The 17675-nt window shown below is 34.7% G+C and overlaps 1 pseudogene; it reads left to right on the top strand.

Annotated features, from left to right (window-relative positions):
- Positions 1-17675, top strand: part of LOC144257153 (cilium assembly protein DZIP1-like) — a 39004-nt pseudogene that overhangs the window by 1695 nt on the left and 19634 nt on the right.

Raw genomic sequence — 17675 nt, 5'->3', positions numbered from 1 at the left:
CTGCCATAGCAACGTCCTGGACGCCCAGACCTTGGCCGCCGCCGCCGCCACCACCGCCGCCGCCGACCTGGTCTTCTTTTTTTTTTTTTTTTTTTAAACTAAATCTTTTTTTTTTTTAAATACCTTTATTCTATTTATTCATTTGTATGTGGTGCTGAGGATTGAACCCAGGGCCTCACATGTGCTAGGTAAGCACTCTACCGCTGAGCTATAGCCCCAGCCCCCGACCTGGTCTTCTCTGGCTTCCCAAGGGTGTGGCGGCGGCGGCCCGGAAGCGGCTTGAGGATGGTAGGCGAAGCCGAATCGCTCCTCTGATTAAAGCCTAGGCAGCGGACTGGCTCGCAAGCATGCCCTTCCAGAAGCACGTCTACTACCCTCTGGCCAGCGGCCTCGAGGGGCCGACGCCTCTGCCTCTGCAGCAGCAGGCGCGGCCTCCATGGCCTGTGTGCCCCCCAGTGCGCATCAGGCCCCCTGCCCTTCTTCCAGTTCCGGCCGCGACTGGAGAGTGTGGATTGGCGCCGGCTGAGCGCCATCGACGTGGACAAGGTGGCAGGGGCCGTGGACGTGCTAACGCTGCAGGAGAACATCATGAGCATAACCTTCTGCAAACTGGAGGACGAGAAATGCCCACACTGCCAGTCGGGGGTGGACCCGGTGCTGCTGAAGCTCATCCGCCTGGCACAGCTCACCATCGAGTACCTGATGTACTCGCAGGAGTTCCTCACCTCGCAGTTGCACAGCCTGGAGGAAAGGCTGCACCAGAGCCTGGGTGACTGTGAGCACAGCAAGCAGCTGCTCACCAAGCAGGCAGGGGAGATCAGGCTTCTCAAGGAGGAGTGTAAACGCAGGAAGAAGATGATCTCTACTCAGCAGCTGATGATCGAGGCCAAAGCCAGCTATTACCAGGTGGGAAGCTGTACTGTGGTCACAGTCATAACCTTAAACAACCCAGTCCCCATTTAAGAGCTTTTTCCTATGGAATCATTCTTCCTTTTTAAAATTTGTGCCATAACTCAGAAGACAGCACACTTAAGCAAAAAGCTGGCATTTAAACCAATAGAGAACATGGTTCATTACCTTCTGCAGCTGGACAGGGAATTAATAATTAAATAACCAGCATCTGCAGTGCTTTATTGAAGTCGTCTAAATGCTGGTTGTTGAACCTATTTCCTCCTATCATGTCAAGAAAAATCAACCATGTACAAATTGCTGTTGAGGTCAGTCCCCAAATGGTCTGGAATATGGGCCATTTATAAATTTTTTTCTTATTAAAAATTTTTTGAACTATTCTCAAACTGACAGAATAATAGGAAGAACTTTGATATACCCTTCACCCAGAGTCACCAATTATTAACATATGCCACATTTGCTATATTTCCTCCTATCTCCCTCTATATTATTACTTTTGAGCTGTTTTCATGGTGAGTTGTAGACTCCTAAATTTTTGAGAACAAGAAAATTCACTGACATAATTCACAGTATTTAAATAATCAAACATTTACATTCTTTTAGTCTTAATCTCCAACAATTAATGGTTAGATATTGAGCCCAGGATGGTAAATATTGCCATTTTGAGTTACCAGAAATCATTGTACAGGATAAATATCACTTCTCTGAAATGCTTAAAAGACTCTAGTTTTGTTTTGTGCTAGGAGCCACAGCAAAAATATTGATACAGGCACCTTTGGGTTTAGTGACTGCCAGCCAGCAATTCAGATTATGATTATGTTAAGTTACATTCATATGGTAATTGATCTCCTGCTGTTTACCTGGGCCCCTTTCGGGACTCAGGTTACTCATGTCACTCTTATAATGGGAGAGTTCCCATTGGTTGGGAAAGGATGGTAGGAGGGTGTTCCGGGGGAAGTGGAGGCCCCCCCCCTCAGGTAGAACACACGTGGGTGGACCCACTTGTTAGGAGACGCACACGGCCTCTCACATAATAAAACTTTGTTTCAATTTGACTGGCTTGTGTTTTTGTGCTCAACCAGGTTGCAAGAGGTGTGCACTGGAAGCGCTCAGCAGGGGTGTGGCAGGAGCTGAGCTCAGCCAGCCCGCTCGACCCGGGGCTGGGCAGCCTGCAGCAGTTTTGTTTTTTGATTCTAGAGTATTTACATATACATTCTGAGATATCCTGAGAATGGGACTCAAGTCTAAACACAAATTTAATTCTTTCCTAGATACTTTATATGTGTAGTCTGAAAATCATTACAGTATTTTTAGTGTGCCTGCATTTTGATTGCAACCTGTCACATGGAGTCTGGTGTGGAATTTTCTACTTGTAGGGTCACGTCCACATACAAAACTTTCAGATTTGGAGCATTTCAGATTTTTGGATTAGGGATGCTTAATCTGTGTTAATTGGAGGAAGCGTGGTGTTTGATGAACATATCAAAGTAAGCAACACATTGATAAGATTGATTTCATACCTACTGTCTGGTGATTTTGGCTAAATATGTTTTAGAAGTCTTCAGTGGGTTTAGGAACAGTGGAGCTGAAACAGGTGTGAATGTTGGGTGTAGGGCAGAGAACATGGTGTGGTTAGTATTGCCTAGGTATGTATCAAGTCATTTAACTTCTAAACCTCATTCTCCTGATCTGGAAACTGGGGACTTTGAATTGCATGAAATGAAGCATGTAGAGCATGAGGGACATCTGATGTGTGGATGGCACTCTCTTTTTGGCTTCCCCTTACTAAACTGTGTGTGTGGTTTCTTTGAATCCTCAGACCTCTTTTAAGAGCTTAGTGAATAGTGGGAGCAAAGAATGCAGAAGCTACAGAGCAGGTACTACAGGAAATGGTGATGCAGGATGGGGTGTTAGAGGACTCAGAATGATGGTCACATAAGCTGGCTGTGGTCTCCGTGGTATTGTAAGGGTCCGGCGGAGCGTCGGAGCGAGAGACCACACAAGAGACCAGCCTCATGCAATTGCAGGGGGGGAAGTTTTATTGAACCAGCATGCTGGGGCTCAAGGCTCACTCAGGAAGGGAGAGCAGCCCAGAGCCCAGAGCAGAGGTCAAGCAGAGCTTAAGTACACTTTTTGGAGAGGGTGGGGGGCTTTGCATACATCAGAACAAATCATCTTTAGGCGCGGGAAAATTGAACAACAACCCTGAGCCATGATTAGTGCATACATTGGCGGGAACAGATTGGACAGGGGTGATTGGTGCTCCTAAGTGGGGTACACATTCAAACTGATTGGTTTAGGTCCTGCAATGCCTACGTCTGAGCTATTTGGAGCCCTTAGCTAATAAACAACCAGGGAATCAATGGAAATATTTACTGGGCAGTTCAGGTATTGTTCTAACAGCTACAGAGATTACAGGTTCTGGGGGTAGCAGAGGAATTTTAACAATACCTGGCCTATTATTATTATTTTTAGCCCAAGCCTTTCAATTTAGAAACCTTACAATCCCCAGTCTTTTACACTTTAACTCAGACTCTTGCAGCTTAGAATCAGCTTAGAAATTTTACCTTTACAGTATAATCATTTTAACTCCAGGTTCTTAAGGTAGGAATATTTGATTGGTAATAAAATTAGGGAAAGTCACCTATATTGCTTAGTAATTTGACTACTATGCAATTATGAACTTGTATTTATATAGTTTTACTTTAAATTTTGTCGTGCTGAGGATTGAAGCTAGGGTCTCCTGTGAGGTAGGCAAAGCACTCTACCACTGAGCTGTATCCCCATGCATGAATTGTATTTAATAGAGACCTCCCAACAACTGGAGAAGTCAGACAGCCATGTATAAAGGCCAGTGTGTACACTGACTTATCAAGTTAGTTCTTCAGATTTAAAAATGCAAGTATGGTGCTTGCCAGTGGACTGCAACAGAACTAAGATTCAAAGACTTTTTGCTGATTGCTTTCCATGTCACAGCAACAGAAGGAGATTTTGGAGTCTGTCAGTGAGCTTGTGTCCCTGATTCCAATTATACAACCCCATGGAGTTGAGATGAGTGTTGGGGAGTTAAAAAAAAAGCATACAATTTATAATAAAAGGTATGTGAATTAAAATGGAAAAAAAAAGAAAGTTAAAGAGTCTTTTTAACATTATACCCTGGGGCATCTCATTTGCATACTTTACTCTTGACAGCTTGCCATATCATTTGTGATACTGGGTATTGGTGATAGGCAGTGACTTGCTTGGTGGAATTTGCTATTTTGTTTTCTTGTTCCATCTAATGGAGCAGTTATTGTCAAAATTGGATTTTGTGGTTTAGTCTTTAATCATCACTGATTGCAGCCATAATTCAATAAGACCTAATATCCAAGGAGTACACTTTCATCTTTTTCAATTTCCAGTCTGTAGAAATGACTAGTTTTAGAAGATACTATTTTATTGTACATTATTCACTGGTCTAGCTGGTGAAAAACCAATGAAATGCATTTTTTCACTTTCTAGCATTAATAATACTGTTTTTGACTTAGAAAACTAATTACTGGCATTTCCTTTACTTGTCTGAGCTAAGTGTTTCCCTTGCTCAGTTCAGTTCAGCAGTTACTTATTGAACAAGCCCCACAACCCCTACATCCATTGATCATAAAGTTGTTGTATATCTATTATGCTGGGCACCCTGCCAGACACACACAGGCTCTATCATGCAAACATCAAATGGAATTATTTAAGAATACTGTTTGTAATTTTAATATTGATTTATTTCTTATGATTCATATCTTACTTTTGCAAAGTAAGGATTTCTTTTTAAATTTTCATCAGAAAAGTGAGCATAGGCATGGAGGAAGGAAAAAAACCTGTCTCTGCTATCTTGATTTAAACAAAATTACCTCCTATTGGGTTATTATGTGATAGGCACTGAGTTAGGTATCATAAAAACACAAGGAAGACCCAATATTAGCTCTCAGGAGTTTATAGTGTAGGGATGCGTAGAAACAGTTATAATTCAAAGAGAAAGGAGCTATAATATTTATGAGGACACAAAACCAAGCCGTGAGTCTGCTAAGGGATGTGTGGGGAGGTTTCATGGAAGGGGGTATGCTTGAACACATAAGCATGACTAGAAGTTTGCTTGGTTGACAAGGAGAACAGGGAATTCCAAGTTGAAGCCTATGAAAAACCAATGAGGCATGAGAGAGTATGGCATGTTTGGGGCCTGTGCCAAGAAATTCCTGATTGATGGATGAAAGGGAATTCTGTGATTTGGCATTGAGGAGATATCCCTGGCATAGGTATAGATTAATTATTCTTCATTTTTTCTCATAGCCAAACTATAGTCTCTGTGAGATATTTTTTTTTTTTTTTTTGCCCTCCATTCCTCAAACAATTTATTTTCCCATGATTAATGTGTGAAGAATTTTGTTTTTGTGGGCAAGGACATGTTTAGGAGCCATCTTTGTAGTTTTCCCCTAAAATATATAGTTTAATACAGTTGTGACTAATGAACACTGAATTGGGCATCAGGGGACCTGGACTCTTATTTCCCAGCTCTCTCAGGAGATGTCACCTGACACAAATCATTTAACAACTTTGCTTTTTCATTCGTGAAATGGGAATATTAACATCTTCATTGTCTACCTCAAGATCAGGTTAAAAATGAAAATGGCACACTTAAAAATAAAAAAGTGAAGTAAAATCTTTTAATTGAAATTCTGTTAGTTGAGTTTAAACTGACACTTAAAACAAGTAAAATATTTTGAGGAGTATTTGGATGGAAAATTAGGTTGAACAATAATTTTCAAATAGAAATACTGTGCACCCTCCTTAACCTCATATAACTTCCTTTATGTATTTGGGGCTTTATTTAGATTATCTTCATGTTTTTAAAACTAGCATGGTAAAAATTTAAACTTCCCTGTGTTTTAGCACATATATCCAAGACACATTCAGATTCCCACTGTAACTATTAAATAGTGTTTTATATATATATATATATATATATATATATATATGATTTATGTTGATATATGTATGAGTTGATATATTTCATAGTAAACTTTGATAATTAATAACTGTTAAGTAGTTTTAATTACTCTGAATCATATGTGGTGCTAGATACTTGTATGATTTAAATTTTGTTCCATTTCGGATATACAAGAAGGTTCTGATTCATTCAGTTAACATGGAGAGTTTATACAACCCTGTACTTCTGTCTGCTTTGACAGTTTTCCTAGTCCAGTGACAGAGATTTCTTAGACAATCTGTGCTAAATGTTAGGAATTATGCAGTCCCTGTAATGGAGGAATGTAAAAATAAGTGTAGTCCAATTGCCATCGAAGATATCACAGAAAAGAACAGAAATTGAGCTGTACCTGGAAGGGTGAATTGAGTGTAGAAAAGATGAGAGAGGAAAATATTTCATGCAAGGCAGACCCCTGGAGCAAAGTGAGAAGGAACAAAAAAAGCTTGTACAGTAGAGAATGGCAAGATTTGTTATGAATATTATGGACAGCAAACTGCTAGAGCATATGGTGACTTCTAAGTGCTGGACTTAGTTGCTTAATTCTTTGATTGATCCATTTATTGAACAAATGGTTTCTCATAGCTAGAGGATAAAATCCAAACTTTTTCACTCTCACATGTAGCATTTTGCTGTGTGGGTTTCTGCATAATCTTAAAATCAGCTCCTCTCAACACTTTGTACCCTCTTTCCAGTCATATTGAACTCTTTCCAGTTATATTGAAGACTTTGCTGGTCCTTCCAACATGTTGTACTCCCTAAAATCTGTGTGGCTCTGCCTAGGCAATTTCTTCTAGATTCTGTCTGATGAATTCCTCATTCTTCAGCCTCAGTTACAGCAGGATATTCATTGTTCTGCTGTTGCTGTAGAATTCTGAGTCTGTACTACTAAAGCTTCTGCATCTTATTTTGTGTTGTTGAAATGCATGTTTGTTTCCTTCACTCAGCTAGGAGCTGCCTGTGACCAAGAGGTTGTCATTTATTCATTTTTTATAGCCATATCACCAACTATAGTACCAATAGCTAATTCAATTAATGTTTTTAAATAAAATACTCATTGAACATATTTTAAATCATGTATAGTTTCATTTTAAAAAAGTGATCTAGAAGCAATGTGATTGATAGACTAAGAAGGGAGACCAGTTACATATGTGTTTTTTGAAGTAACTTATTTGTTTAAAAACACCAAGGGGGATTAGATTCCTAGAAAATTAATAAAGAGAAATGAGAAGATTCATGACTGGCTTCTATAGGCAAGAGAGAGGAAAAATAATAAATATTCAATATGACAAACAGAAGGACAGTGACCCTTACAAAAAATAAGATTACTTTCAGGTAAACAGGTTGTTCCCCAAGTCAGATCTCATGTTAGCAATTTGCCTCACCCCATCTCAGCTCGAAAGATAAACACTTCATTCCTGTTCAGTTTTTTGGAATTGAGCTCAAAATTCACATCCCCATTTTCATATCTCACCTGGAGTTTACATGTGAAGTATAAATAGTTCAAGCACACTGACTACAAATTTTCTGTCAAGGAAAAGTGAGCAGTGCATAGGTTTTTGAATATATAAAGCCTGTTTCTCCTTTTGGGAGCTGCAATTGAAGTGTTATACCAGTCAGATGCACTGGGGTGTTCTACTATGTAGCAGAGCCTAGCTGTGCAACCCAGCTCTTAACTTCAATAAAACCCCACAGAATTTGATGAGAGAGGGATCCACAAGAACATGACAAATGATGAGAGTCTCAAACTTTAATAGAAAAATGGGCTTATTGGTAAGAGACCTTTATTTTTCTTTATTTACTGCTGCTACTTATTCATTGAAATAGCAAGACTGTTATTTTCATATGTGGCTGTGAAGCAGTATACAAAAATCAATTTTACATGTATTGTAGAATTTGGAAACATATTGGTAACCATGTAAAAATTATAGGGAGCTTAGATAAAGCTTGATTTTTAACAAAATCTCTAAGGAGATTTTATTTTGCTTTGGACTGTGGTATAGATTTTTATATAGCTTAAATGTAATCCAAGTTAATATATATTTGAAAAGTTTAAATAAAGAAGAGTTACTTGTGAAACAATACATAATTTCACTCAGTTACCAGAAGGTGGAACACCAGATTCTTCTTACACACACACAAAAAAAGGGATAATATTAATAGGAATATAAAATAAGCTGTATTTAAAGATATTTTAAGGGCTGGGGTTGTGACTCAGTGGTAGAGCACTTGCCTAGCACCTGTGAAGCCCTGGATTCGATCCTCAGTACCACATAAAAATAATTGAATAAAATAAATGTATCATGTCCATCTACAACTAAAAATGTAAATAAAAGTGCAGATTCTTTAAAAAAATATTTTAATGTACTTTTAAGCAAGGAAACATTATAATTGTTATTTGGTTAACAAGGCTCATGCTAAAATATGACAAATATGAATTTAAATTATTATATCTTTTAATCATTCAACAATAATTTTTATATCATAGCATTTTAAAAGTAGACTTTGAAACAATATGGTCAGCAAGGTGATGATATTTTGAATTTATCATTCTAAATATTCACCATTTACCTTTATTCATTGAAATTTATTAGATTTAAGACAATCTTTTAGGTAAGGTCTTTGTCAATGTCTGTCTAAAGATACTATTAGACTATAGCTTTGATGTAGTTATGACTTTAATAACACAATAAAGCTTGTGAGATGACCCAGAAAAAATTGAGACAGGTTATTTCAAACAAAATGTTAGATGAGGCTAATGTTTACTTTCTAGAAGCTAATAACAGTGTAAATAGAATAAATGTAAATGAATTACATATTGTGTTATCGCTTCTCAAATTTTTTTAAGAGAGTTGACTGTCTGCAGTACATACTGAGGTGTTTCTATAGTAGTCTCTATTTTTAAAACTACATTCCTGAGGCAGTACTAGAAGTATCTGTCCAAGGTTGCTTTTTTGTGTGTTTGCCTAAAGCAGCTAGTTAAATGGCAGAACTTCCCCAACAGGAAATCTTTGGGTTAGGAGATAGTGCATCTGTTTGTATGTTTTTATTAATTACAAGCAGTATGAAAATTGGTAGTAAAAGAGCCCAGAAGAACATTCGCCATCTGTTCTCTGAAAGCTTGTAATTGTGTCATTTGCTTTCAGGTTTTTATGGCAAGGTGGTATATCAGCAAAGAATTTACTTATAGACTTAAAAAGTTAGAAAATAAGGAATCACTCCAAGTACTGAATATATGTTTACTGGAGACATGTTTCCTTGTGTCCAAATTTGACTAGTTTAGTCTTATAGATCTATTGTAAATAAATGTTGTACTTAATGTCAGTCTTTATTCCAGAGTTTCTAAAACATTAAGAGAGCTTCCAAACACAAATAGAATCTTATGACTTTCTAGTTAAGTTTTTAAAAAGTTAATTTCCATAATTTTGAATTGTTCTGTGTAGCCTTAACTGTTCAGGGTTAATAAATAATACTTATTAATCTACAGCTAAAATGCTTTCAGGGTATGCTTTGAAAAATTTGAACTAAATAAAATGAAGCCACAATTAACCATATTTTTTTGTTTGTATGTTTTTGTTTTGCACTTCACTTTCAGGAGATGGAGGGTAATTGTCTTTAAAACAAGCCAATTTCAAGGCTATATTTTTTTTAAAAAACAACTTCAGGGTATGTCTAAGGGTCTGCATTTTCTTTTACCTTTTTTTCCAATGAGAATTAGAATTTATTTTTTAAAAGACGCTGAAAAAACAGAAGACATTTAGTTATACAGTTCCATAATGTCTAGAATTGTTTGTTTATAAAAAATATTAAAAATACCATATATCATTGTATTATGCTTTATATTTTCCTGTGTGCTTTTGCAAATAAGTTAGTTTGTTTTTCATAACATTGCTATGAGATGAGCAAGGAAAATTGCATTTTTCCTAATTTACAGATAAATAAAGATAACACTGGAGATCATAAAGCTAATTAGTGACAGAACTGCAGCCAGAACCAACGTAACTTTTGCTGTTCTATTGCATTCTTCCTCACAGAAATGTTTTTAGCTTTTAATTTGTAATACAGAATCAATATAATTTGTACTACTTAAAAAATTCATGTCCCTCCTTATCTCCCACTTTCATCTGTTTGTCTGCTTCTCTCCCAGTAATGCCAGCTTTATGCAATTGCTTTCAGACTCTTGCAGACCTGAAAGAATTTGGAGTATGGGAAGGCAAGATAATGTCTGTAGGCAGTTCAATTTGACAACTGGTGGAGATTGAGAGAGGAAACAGAATGTTACTATAATTGGGGCATTCTGAGCAGGGATTAGCAACCTTGACCTTAAAGAAGTGTTTCTCTAAGCTTATTAGACATGGCATGTTTAGAAGTTGGAGTACTTGTTTCAAATGCAGAGCACAAACACCTATCTACGGACTTCCACATTTTATTGAACCTGGTTAATTCTTAGCATACATTTAATGTTTGAGAGCATCTGCTTTATAAGTTAAAACTTTTCTTTCTGTTTCAAGTGTATAAGAGGCAAAAGAAGAGACACTTTTTCTCAGTTACATTTGTGTTTCATGTGAAAGCACATCAACTAGGCCAGTGGGAGCCAAGGGGTAGGCAAGTGTGAGGAATAGTAGATATTATTTACCCACATTTCTGTGTCCACATCTGATGCAACCACAATAGGTATTGCTTACTTTGGAGACTGTGAGGTATTTTTGAAAAAGGATTGTGACCAATTTAAACTTGAAGAAGGTGGAAAGGCAGACAGATTCCCATCAAAGGGTGAAAAATAAATGTTGATATTACAATAACTCACCTTTCTTAGTTGTTTTATTTTTAAATAATTTTTTTAAAGTTGCCGAGAAAATTAGGCAATCCAAGGTTCTCTTAGAGTTCAGGCTTTACTCTATCAGTATATTTGTACTCCTTTATATTTCATATGTAAATATCCAGTCAGCCTAATTAGATTATAAAGGCCTAATAGCCAGGACACATGTGTTCTTTTGTATATTTGTAACATTTAGCAAAGTCATGTATTTTCTTTTTTTTTATTGTTGGTCTTTCAAAACATTACATAGTTCTTAATACATCATATTTCACAGTTTGATTCAAGCAATATGTATTTTCAATATTTATTGATGATTGAACTAAATTAGCATGTACCTTCTCTCTAGAGGTCTGGAGTTGGGCATAGTGAGCTGATTGATTTTGGTATTTGACATCAGTCTATGTTGCACTGTCCACAAAGGCTAATATACTAAAAAGGCCTTGTTAAAACACATTTTAGTTAACATATAAAATAGTATGGTCCTAATTAATAAATTTGCTAATGTCTTTCCCTGAGTATCAGTGAAAGCTCAATCTTGCCTTTTGGAATATGGGTTTTATTGTTCTGTATTTTATGAGTCTGAATCTCAAAAACTGGTATTTTTTGAAACCTATAAACATAAATATTTAAATTTTTTAGTTATAGATGGACACAATACCTTTACTTTATTTATTCTTATTTTTAAATGTGGTTCAGGTATCAAACCCAGTACCTCATACATGCTAAGCAAGTGCTCTACCACTGAGCCATCACTACATCCCTAAACATAAATATTTTTGTTGAATGTCTGAACAGTTTTGTAGGAATTTAAATAAAATGGCTATATCCTGCAGTGGAAGACACACAAAAATGTTCAACAGTGTCTCTGACTTAGATAAAGCTGAATAAGGAATGAATGAATAAACATATATGAGCTAAAGGAAAATATTTTCACCCCCAAGTTATGTTGTTTCAGTATTCCAGGAGAAATGACTAAAAATAATTGATTATTTAAAACATTCATTTGATTTTAAAGACTCAAAGTGATTCTGTACATATTATAGTAAATAGCCTTAGAAAGGCTGTCAGGAAACCTAAAATTAAATTACCACTAACTTAAACCTAGGGTCAATCTAGAATATAAATTTTGTTTTTATTCAAAATTTCATTCACTTTAGTTAATAATACAATAAGAAACAAAGGAAAAGAAACAGTTTACCCTCTATGAGATAGCCATTGCATTCAAATAAAGTTAGGCATAATGCCAAAGCAATGTTTTGGTTAGATCACAGCACATAACCACTTTTTATAACATGTGCTAGTGATATGTTATATCAGGATTTTAATTAAAATGCTATTTGAAGGCATAGAAAATTTAAATTACACACTTTTTAGTTAGCTTCTATAATTTAGACTTACTACCATATATTGAGCATCTTTCACTACAACTGTTTCTTCATTCTTAACTTGTTTTTGAGAACTTAAAATCACCAAAGAGAAGAATTCTAAATTAGAAAATAAAAAGGATCTGTAAATAGTCATGAAAATGGAGACCAGTTTGCTAAAATTCTCTTGGTTACTACCATACTAGGCCAAATAGCATGACTATGAACTATACCCTTAATTTAACTGTTAGGCTTCATGTTAGAGTAATGAGTCATAGAGTTCAAATTTGATATTGAGTTGTTTTTGAAGTATAAGATTTTCTCACATATTATATAATTAAATCTTTTCTTTTTAGTTAGCAATACTGTATGTGAATATAAGTTTAGGGAATTTAAAGTTTTAATGATTAAGCCTGGGAAATAGTAAAACAAAATAAAATAATTGAAAATAAAGAACATTTTTTGTGGATACCTTAAAGTGTATATAATCTTGATGAATCATTAGAATTAGCTTTCCATGAAAGTATTACCTCAGGTTATTCAAATATTATTGTGGTTATACTATAAAAACCTGTAATCAAGACTTAAAATAGGTAGAAGAAAAAGAGATTTGACAACCACGTAATTGTCTAACATGGTTTTTAGTGGGAACAACAGTGGTTCACATATGCATTTAACATTTTGTATATAAGTATATGTTTTTCAAAATAGTATCTTTATTTCATCAATTTAAATTGGAATTTTGAATAAGATATACTTTTTTAGATTTTTTTTTAGAAACTCAGGTTTATAAAAAAAATCAAGGTGGTTCTAAAATACTTTAGAATGTATCAAGTATTGGCTGGCATGTCTTTTGAGATTTGGTATGTGATATACTTATTGTTGAAAAGGTTTTAACTATAATAAACAAAAGTTATTAGCAATTGTTTATTCTTAGCAAAATAGTGCAAAATATAAAACTTGTGAATTTATATATATATATATATATATATATATACACAGTCTTCATGCATCTTTGGTAATGTTACTTCTATGTTTGCTGCTACCAAAATTAAAACACAGTTGTGCAATTATTAGAAAGGCTCTATATGAATATATTTTTATCCAGTATAGGCATATTCTTAACTGTTCCTTAAACTGCAAGTACATTTTATCTTATTCTTTCTTTTCTTGCAGTACAGAGGATAAAACCCAGGGCTTTATGCAGGCTAGGCAAGCACTCTATCACTGAGCAACACACCCAGTCTATACTGTACATGTATAATGAATTTTTTATTTTAATAAGTTTGAATGTTTTGCATACAATGCATCAGAAAAGCTAGTAATGGCTTGTTATTTTATTTACCCAAAGGAATTGAAGGATGCACTTAGGAAGTTGCTGAGAAATGGCCAACATATTTAAATAAAAATCTTTATTCAATGTGAGAGCAGAGATTATATATATATATATATATATATATATATATATATATATATATATGGCTTTCTTTAACACATACCTGTTTTTGATTTTTTTAGTACTGGGAATTGACCCATTGAACACAGGGGAACTCAACCACTGAGTCTCATCCCCAGCCATTTTTTTAAAAATATTTTATTTAGAGACCGGGTCTTACTGAATTACTTAGGGCCTCATTATGGTGCTGAAGCTGGCTTTAAACTTGCCATCCTATTGCCTCAGCCTCTTGAGCCACAGGTATTATGGGCAAGTGCCACTGCAACTGTGTGTGTGTGTGTGTGTGTGTGTGTGTGTGTGTGTGTATAAATACACACACACACACACGCATTCTCACACACACATATATACATACACACACACACATACAGACACACACACATACTTGTCTTAACACCTTAATGTCTTTCAACTGTTTCCGAAACTATAGGAAGTGTTACATAAATATCAGGAATTACTACTGTTCTGATTTTCCATTTCCTGCCAGCCAATCATTATCTTCCTTGTCCCTGCTTCTGCCTTCTTCTTTTAACCCTTCCCTAGTGTTTCCCGACTTTTCAACATACCTGTTCCTCATATTGCTACCTTACTTAGTATCCTTCTTAGCCTATGAAACTCTTTCAGACTGAGAGAATCCTGAGCTTTACATTATTTATGTCTTCATGAAATAAGAATTCCCTATGCATGTGCATGAGTATATGCCTGTGCAAATATGTCTTTATACTCAATTTGTATTATGAAAGATTGGTAGGTACTCTGTAAATCCAAGGCATGGTCATAACCACAGTTGTGCTATGTCTTCATAGATCCTTTGTTCTGTTAATTTCCAAGATAGAACTTTCTAACATAGTTATCTTTGAAAAACATCTGGAATTTCCCATTTTGATTGTAGCAAGACTACATATATATGTTGTAAGAACTTTTTAATTTATTTTATATTCAATTTGATATAACCAAATAGTGATACATATACACATATACACAGAGACACATATATAGTCATAAATGTGTATAACAGCTATACATATATATCCATAAATATAAACAGATCTATTTTTGTAAGAAGAAATTTAAACATATTAAGAATTTTGCTCTTTTTTTCAAATTTTTTTGTATGCTTTAACAGATTTAACAGCCCTTCTTGGTTGCCAATAGTTTGACATAATCTGCAGTGTTGTCTAGGTAATATGAGTAACACTGATATTCTAGGTAAGTTTGCAGAAACATTGTCAGGACTAAAGAGATCACATAGTTCCTGCTCACATAAAATGTGGCTGATGTTTTTAGTTTTTAGTTGTACCACAGGTAACTTTTTAGTTAATCACAGGTTAACTTTTTCCTTATAAGGAAAGGTAGGTCTGTTCTTAGGGCATATCAGGAAAAAAATGGAGAGAGAATTTAGGTACATAATGTATTTATTAGATGGTACTAATCAGTAGGCAAATTAAATTTTACTTTAAAATTATTAGGAATAGTTATACCAAGAAAAATTCAGACAATTATTTGTGCTTTTTTTCTTCTTAATTTTTTTGTTTGTGGAGGGGTACTGGGGATTGAACTCAGGGGCACTCGACCACTGACCCAAATCCCCAGCCCTATTTTTTATTTTATTTAGAGACAGGATCAAACTGAGTTGTTTACTGCCTCACTGTTTGTGAGGCTGGCTTTGAATTTGTTATCCTCCTGCCTCAGTCTCCAGAACCGCTGGGATTACAGGTATGCACTACCTTGCCTGGCTGGTATTTGTGCTTTTCCATTTTGTCCCATGCTATGACTGGCTTAAGTTGTATTTACACTTTTCTCTCTGATTATTATTTAAACAGTCTTGTGGAATTGGGACATTTTGGAAAATAGTTCCTTATGTACACCTTTTTATTTTTGGTCTTTCCTACTTTGATCTTTCTGGTACATCTAATAGGTGGAGTAAATACTTCTTTCTAATTCTTATTTATTTGAAATATGGTGAGACATTTAAGAATATTATTCAGTTCAGATAAAAACATACATCTTGTGGAATGGTCTGATTGGAAAGAGAGACAGCAGAGATTCTAGAGAGGGATTCCTAGATCAGAGATTGATAACAGTTTTGCTTCTCATTAGAACGGAGACATTGGACAAATTAACATCTCTGAGTTTCAGTTTTTTTTTTTTTTTATCTATATAATGAGATTTCTAAGAGTTGCACAAGTTCTGAAGATCTCTTCTTCTTTTATCAGGAGCCAGGAATTGGTGTTGTAAGATTTGGCCAAGAGTGACTCTTTCTCTGCCTTGGCCAAGAACCATCATTGCCTTTTGTTTATTATGTCTCTAAAATATGTATTTCACAGGTAATTTTTAATGATTAGTAAATGTTCATAAAATGCTTTGAATATCTTTTGTGTATGCTGTCTTTCTATCCTGTTTTTTTGCAGTGGTCCATAGTAGAAACCAAGTGTTCTGTAAGTGAAATCAGATTTTCTTATGATGTGTTTGAGGGTTTTGACATTTACCAGTCTCAATATTAAAGTAGTGGAGCACTAAGCTTGCATAAAATTATTTTTTGAACATTATCATTTTCTTCATGTTTTTTCTGTAGATGAAAACAATTTTTAGTTCTAGAGTATAAAGCTTATTATAAATATATCATAGTTGCTAATAGAATCTCTTCCAGGATAGTAAAATCTGATTAATTTGGATATTGCTAATTTGTAATTGGGGTAATTTTACCTGGCTGAAGTTTATTTTTAAATTATGTATGGGGAATGGTATTGTTAAGCAATTTAAAATAGTGCATAACTCATGAACCGTATTTCTACTCAAAGGACTGTTTTTAAAGCCTTTGGCATAATACTTGCTTATGAGAGAGAATTACAAATGATTTAGCAATTTATTAAAGCAAAAATAAAAACTAGATATAAATAAATGTCCACAAGCTTTGGGGTTTTTGAGTTTTTAAGGCTGCTGAGGATGGTGTGGAAGGAAGCAGTCTTATTTGTTTTTACTTTGAATAATTATTAAAAATATTGGAATGCAACAAAACTAGTATTATACTCTGTGTCTAAGAAAAATCTAGACTGAAAATTGATGTAGAAAGTTAATTAATTTGATTGGTTTCTTTGGAGTTTAATGAGATTAAGAAAATGTTGGTTTTTCTCAATCAGTTGATTATTCACAAAAGAATAATAACTTGAGAATCTTTACAATAAAGTGGTCTTCACCTGCATGAGAGGGTAAAATGTCTTCTTTGAAATTTGGAAAATTCTTCTTTAACCCTATTTTCTGCTGAGAAATTTTGAGGAATCTCTTCAGACAGATTGGCTGCTAGATACACTTCACTCCATGGATTTTTATAAAATTTTGGGGTCTTTGATCTCAGAAGTTGAAGTTACATTTGCAATTACTGCTTTATAAATTTTTACTAAGCTTGAAAATATTCAATTGAATTTACTTTCTAAAATATCACCTTCTTACTATGTATTATTCTATAGCTTTTTATGTTTTATATTTTTAAATATTTGTAAATGCTTCAGGTTTAGAAAATTTGTTTGAAGTCATTGTGGAATAAGGCATTCCAGCCTTGATGCCTACATATGTGTGTGAGCACACACGTGTCCATGTGTGTGTTTGTGTGTATTATTTGATTTTCAAACAAGTTGACACTAATAATTTTACCTGGGACATTTCTGATTTACAACATCAAAACTTTATAATGCAAAATATATTGACTATGGTATATTTGTATCAGTGGCATGATTTTCTTTTAACCTTTTAAATATATTTTGCCCATGAAGGAACTGATAAATACTCTTTTCTCTGATTACTTTAAAGATTTTTATGACACATTTTTGTGTTTGGATCCTTAAAAGGAGTTGTAAATATAATTTTGGGTTTTTTGGTGGGACATTTGCATATGATAGATTCAATAAAAAAGGTATATTAGGCAGTGGTGGCTAACATCAATTTAATATTTGTAAAGTTTGTGTATTACTGGTCAATGCTTCAAAATAAGTGTTCTCTCTCCATATATGTATGTGTGTATGTATTTGTTACATATTCATAATGATTGTATTTCATAGGAAAAAAATAATTTGTATTTTTGCCTCCATATTGACCTGTATTTTTAAAGGATGGTAC

Source organism: Urocitellus parryii, chromosome 10, assembly GCF_045843805.1.
Source record: "Urocitellus parryii isolate mUroPar1 chromosome 10, mUroPar1.hap1, whole genome shotgun sequence".
Lineage (NCBI taxonomy): Eukaryota > Metazoa > Chordata > Mammalia > Rodentia > Sciuridae > Urocitellus > Urocitellus parryii.
This window is presented reverse-complemented; position numbering and strand designations above follow the sequence as displayed.